Below are 6,904 nucleotides of genomic sequence, written 5' to 3'. Positions count from 1 at the left end.
AAGGGTGGGGTCCTTATCATGGGATTGGTGCCATTTTAAAAAGAGACACCAGAGAGCTTCCTCTTGCTCTCTATCTGCCATGTGAGGACACAAGAAGAAGGTGATCTATATGCCAGGAAAAGAGCCCTCAACAGAACCTGACCATGTTGATATCCTGGTTTTGGATTTCAGCCTCCAGAACAGTGAGGAAATAAATGTCCATTGTTTAAGCGACCCAGTATATAGTATTTTTTTAATGGCAGCCCAAGATGACTAAAATATTTAATTATTTAAATTACATCGGCAGGAACTTTCAAGCTGCATGGTAGAAAGCAAGGAGTTTCAGATTTTTGAGTTTTTGAAATTTTATGGAGCAAGTGGTTTATTTTATGCCTGCTGAAGAAATTTGAATTTTCACTTATGTTATACAAAACAACCTATAGGTGTTTTCCAGAAGTGAAAGGGTGTGATTTGGATATTGTTTAAAGGTGAACTGGGAGTGAAATACATCAAGGCAAGTGGAGATAGAGAAAGAAGTCAGATCCTAAAGTCATTTATGATGTAGTATCAATATAATTTCTTTAAAAACTGAATATATATCATCTATACCTGTACTTAAAGTAATTTTAATTTATTAAATTAAATAAGTTTGTTTCTTTCTATGCCCTTACAGTAATGAATGCAACCAATTCACAGCATATTAGGACAATAATTTTCTCATGAAAAACAGGCAAACAGGACCATGGATGGTCCTTACTTGAGTACTCTTATGCCAGGGGCACTTGAGGTGTCTGAAGTAGTAGTATTCTCTTTCCTGTAATTGATCATTCCTATAATACTAGTATTTTCTTACTTAATGTTGCATGTTTTGTATAATGTAGATTGTAGAGTTGAGAAACGCTCTCCTTACTTCTCTTTCGTTGTTGTATTTTTCTTTCTACTTTCTAACGTTGTGGCATTCATATCTTAACAGTAAGAACCTGTAAGCCATAATAATGACGCTTGAAGATGAGTTGTAACTGGAGTTAAAAAGCACTAAACAGGAGTCAAGACACCTCAGTTAAATTCCTGGGCAGTTACTTGCCGTGGAATCAAAAAACAGTCATGATATTAGTGTCTTATTAGACTGAGAGGAAAATCCTTAAGGAATCCTCATCTGCTACATGATTTTCAGGCCTTTTTGCACCCTCTCCAATCTGGGAAAATTAGGAGCTACAATATTAAATGGAAAATGTTCAAATAGTGTTTTATGAATGAGCATGGCATGTCATGCATTGTGTTCCATTCATTACATACAATATCACATTTAATTTGTATGCAATTATATCTAATTTGCCCATTTATCCCCAAGACTTACCCCGGGGCTAAGTATACGACAGATGTTTAACAAATGTTTCTTTAACTGAAAACTTAAACCTTCCTGGTTTCAGATTCCTCATGTGTAAAATGCAAGTGCTGGGACACTTGATTTCCAAGTACCTTCCAAGCTCTCGAAGTTCTATAACTAAGCACAGGGTAGGGTTGATGAGCACTGATCTCATCTCAAAGGATAAAATTAAACCTACAACCAATATAAAAGAGAGAGCATGGGAAAAAAGATTGAATATGAATGCAAGTTAACATTAATTGCTTCATGAAATTATTCTATATAATTCCATCATGAGGCAATTATAGTGCAGATATCATCAAGAGAATAGGAGAGACTAAAATTTTTCTTTTTAAACAAAATAACACAGATAACATTTATTAATACATAAATGCATAGATAATGAATGTCAGACAAAAGTAATGTGTTTATGTTAATAATCAATAAAAAATCCTCAGTAAACACCAATTCTATATAACCATGTAGGCTCTGAAGGAAGACTCAGTCCCTGCTCTTAAGACCTACAATCTAGTTAGGAAGATGGAGCATATATGCATAAAAAGTTCCAGTATATCTAGAAAATTACAGTATTTTAGTGGATGCTGGGGTAAAGTGACAAAGCTGCTCTAGAACTAGGAGAACAGCCCACGACTGGCAAAAACAAAGGTAGACAGGCCCACCTCTGGATGTACCTGCAACCCATTTGCAGCAAGCCAGGGTGGGTGCCAGGGCACAGACTAGAAGATTCTCTGGAATAAAAACCTTCTCCTAGTTTACAAATATTGTAAAGTGAATTCAATTAAAATTTGAAAGTTGGTACTATAGGCTGGAATAGTTTCCAGAGGGAAGCCTTCATTTGCTGCTTCAAGTGCTATTAAATATAACTTAAATTTTCTATTTAGACTTTTTCGAGAGTTTCTTATATATCTCCGCAGTCATCCACCAGCATACTGTATTTAATGTAAAACTTAAAAATATTGTATTTGCAATCAAGAACACTATTACATTTCCTTGTTTATATCAAACACATTGAAGTGGAAGAAATTCATTCTTAAATTAGCGAATATGTATTAAATTATAGGAAAACTTTATTGATATCATTACCAGGACTTCTGTGACCTAGTTGGGGAAATAAAAGTTTTTAATGTAAACATAATACACATGTTCTCGAAAAATGCCTGTGCAACTGTTTTTGAAGTCTTTAGATTTTTATTTTTTTTTCAACCTGGGAAAATTAAGGGAGATATTTTACATAATATTTTTGATTGTGTACTCTTTACAAGATATTAAGTTCAGTTTGATTGTATGTGTGTATTCATATTTTGTTCTTAAGACAATAGTTTGTGAGTTAGATATTATTACCCCAGTATAATTGCCTATGTATATATTAATACCTCTTCTCTCCTTCTTCCCTACCAAAAAATGTCTGAGTGTCCATGACCGCAGTTTGGTAGGTTTCTCTGATTCCTTTGCAGCTAGGCGTGGGCAGGTGTTGCTTTGGTCATAGTGACATGCAAGTAATTTAGTAACAAAGTATATTAAAATGAAAAGATGGCTAGTATATAACTCTTAGGCTTATTGGTTTTCTCCTTGCTTCTTTATGTTTGAGAAGATTGAAGTTTAGAAGTGTTCAGTAATACTTTTAGCTCAATAATTATAAAGCTATGACTTTAAACCTCAGTTTTCAGTGTCAGAGCTTCAGATTGTAGACTCTCACAATCCCATGGAAGAATGAAATAAAGGATACTATAATTGTTATTGAATCATGTTCTACAAGCAAGATCTTTTAGGTGTCCAGGATTTGTGCTGGCTTCCTTACTTCTGTCAGAAGACCCATTCTTCTGCCTTTAAAAATGTAGAAATATTGTGACTTATATAATGAATATAAAGAAAACAACTGTCATGATTTTGCAAATTAGTGTTTGGTAAATAGATCCTTGGAGTGTAGTGAGCCATGGTTCAACCAAAAAATCACAAAAATGGAAATAGAGAGGCTTATCACTCACAGGTCCTGGAGGAAGTATACGGCATCTGTCAAGGGGCCACAGAGGGAGATCAAGGCAGGTTACCGGCAGAGAGAGAGAGACAAGAACTGGGAACGTGCCTTTAGAAGGGTCCCTGGGAAGAATGCTTTGGGATTTCCAGACTAAGGCCAGACTGGTCAATCCAAACCAAAAGGAGTGGGGTTTTGGTCAGATCCATGGGAATCTTATCTAAGGGACTTAAAAGGGGAAGGCCCTGGGAGGCGAGGGAGACTGTTGATCACAAGGGTTATTAAGATAGTCATATCAGAAACATACATTTCCTTGTAACTTTGAAGGCTGTTATGTCGGGCATGCGCTTGCAGAAGGGATCTAATGTTAGTTTAAGGCCCCTGCAGGCTATTTGGCTACACAAAATGGATGCCAAAGTAGCAATACCATGTATGTAACTAAGCTGAACTCTCCACAACACCTGTATGTGTGTGTGTGTGTGTGTGTAGTGTGTGTGTACACGCATATGCACCTGCATATATATAAACAATAGCATGCAAATGAATTTTATTTATAAATCTCTTTAGAAGCATCAGACTACATTTAATTTTACATTTGTTTTAGAAAAGAAAAAATATTTCCATAGTTACTTTAAAATTATTTTTTATTAATCTATGCATAAAAGTGAGTTAACCTGAATAGTAAATTATATTTAAAGAAATAATGTCCTACAAAAATTAGACTTTGATTGAGATCCAATTATGCACCTAAAATTTTCCAGAATATACTGCTGATAGAGTACAGTTTTAATCCACATTTTTTAAAAAAAAGTTTCCCTTTTCTATTCTTAATTTTTGGAGGAACGTCTACACTGTTTTCCATAGTGGCTGTACCATTTACATTCCCACTACCAGTGTATGAGGGTTCCTTTTTCTCCACACCTCTCCAACACTTGTTATTATTTTCCTTGCTAATGATAGCCATTCTAACTGGTGTCAGGTTGTATCTTATTGTGGTTTTCATTTGCATTTCCCTAATAGCTAGTGAAGTTCAGCATTTTTTCATATATCTGTTGGCCATTTGTATGTCTTCTTGGGAGAAGTATCTGTTTGGGTCCTCTGCCCATTTTTTAATTGGATTGTATGTTTTTTGTTGTTGAGTTGCATATGTTCTTTCTATATTTTGGATATTACCATATGACCTAGCAATCTCACTTCTGAATATGTGCCCCATAGATCTGAAAACATTTATCCATAAAGAAATAGGTATCCCTATGTTCATTGCGTCATTATTCATGGTGGCCAAAACATGAAACAACTGAAGTGTCTTTTGATAGATGATTTGATTTTAAAAAATTGTGGTACATATATACAATGGAATATTAGTTGGCCATAAGAAAAGATGAAATACTGCAGTTTGTGACAATGTGGATCTTGAGATTATAATGCTAAGCAAAATAAGTCAGGCAAAAAAGCTGAAAACCAAATGCTTTCAGTCATATGTGGGATATAAAACTGAAAGCAACAAAGGAACAAGACAAACAAACAAAAACTCATAGATATAGACAACAGTTTAGTGGTTACGAGAGGGTAAGAGGGAGGAGGGTGGTGAAATAGGATAAACGGGGTCAAATACATGGTGATGGAAGGAGAACTCACGCTGGATGGTGAACACACAATGTGATATATAGATGATGTATTACAGAATTGTACATGTGAAACTTATGTAATTTTACTAACCAGTGTCACCCCAATGAATTTAATAAAATTTAAAAATTATGTATCACTGCCTAGGGAAATACCCAAGATTAATTAAATAAAAATCTTTGAGAGAGGGACCCAACATCTTTTTAGAGCTTCTCAGATGATGCTAATGTTCAACAAGCAATATTCTAGAGCTTGTCAAATTTTAATGTACACATAAGCTACCCAAGGATGTTGTCAATATACAGATTCCAATTCAAGAGGTTTTGTGTGGGGCCTCAGATTCTGCATTTTTAACAAGCACAAATGTGAGGCTCATATTGCTGGCTCATAACCACATTTTAAACAGCAGATCTCGTTCTTAGCTGCACATTGGAATAACCTGGGGTATTTTCAAAAATACCTATGCTTGGGTCCCACACACAGAGATTCTGATTGGTATGGGGCTTGACCATCTAGATAGATAGATGATAGATAGATAGATAGATAGATAGATAGATAGATAGATAGATAGATAGATAGATAGATAGATTCCATGTTTCCCCGAAAATAAGACTGGGTCTTATATTAAGTTTGCTCCAAAAGACATATTAGTGCTTTTGTTCAGGGGATGTCATCCTGAACAAATCATACTAGAGCTTATTTTCCGGTTAGGTCTTATTTTCGGAAAAACACGGTAAATAGATTTTCCTTTTCATAGTATCTCAACCTACATGATAATTGTTTTTCTCTCTCTCAAATCTCTGATACTCATTATTATTTTCACAAGCTCTTTCTTCCCAGCAGTTTTTTTTTTTTAATTGGCTCTATCTTCCTTTGCCTTCTTCTGTGTCTTGCTCTCTGCCAGTTTTAATGTAGAACCTCATCTAGACTCCCTGTTCAGTGACTTCCACCTACACTTTCTGATGTATGAGCACATCAAAAAGGCCAGGAGGAGGAGGGAGAAACCTGTTTTGTGGGACAAATTTCCATCGGTTTGGTGGGTATGGAGCGATAGTCTAAATACTTGATCATTTTTGTTCTGGTCAAAGTAGAATCAATGCATATAATATGTAAGTGCATAGGATCATGCATATTCTTCTGTAATTAGTTTTTTAATTTAATAAATGCATTGTGAACTTTTTAAAATAATGTTACATATCGATATTATTAGTTTTAATTATTGCATGTTGTTTAATTATATGGCTGTCCCCAAATTTGTTTATCCCTTCCTACAAAGCTAAGTGTTCTTCCAAGTTTCAACTGACCAACATCTGTTTATATCTTTGTAGTTTCATGTTCCTAGAAGTGGGAATTTTAATGAAAAGGTATAGTTATTAATTATTTTTACACATACAATTTTGCCTATAAAAATGTAACCAGTTTTCAATCCATCACAATGTCGGAGAGAATTATTTCTCCTACTCATTGGTATCAATGATAAATCTATTTTTATTTTTTCATTGTATTTAGTTATTTACCAAACTGATAGGATTAAACCAGATCTCTCATTTTCATTTCCATTCATTTGACTGTTAGCTGTTACATACCTTCACTATTGATTCCCACAAAAGCCTCAATTAGTTGCTCTGAATCCCGGTTCCCATCTTTCCAAAATATTTCCTAGAAATTCTATTACTATTATAAAATATGATTCTACCCCCAGTGCTGTGTATTTATGTTAATAAGTTGTCATTTTGTTGGATGTTAAAAACAATGATTACATCTAGCCTGATGTGATGCTGCTTCAATCACAAGCTTTACTGAGTACAAGCTTAAAACCCCAAGAAAGATTTTTCTTCCAACACAGTATTTGGAGGAGTGTTCTACATTCTTCAACTTTTTATGGTGAAAGTACTAGCACGGGAAGTTCAAGCACAAGCAGAAACCTTGTGCAGATAAAG

This window comes from Rhinolophus sinicus, linkage group LG09, assembly GCF_036562045.2.
Source record: "Rhinolophus sinicus isolate RSC01 linkage group LG09, ASM3656204v1, whole genome shotgun sequence".
Classification (NCBI taxonomy): Eukaryota; Metazoa; Chordata; class Mammalia; order Chiroptera; family Rhinolophidae; genus Rhinolophus; species Rhinolophus sinicus.
This window is presented reverse-complemented; position numbering follows the sequence as displayed.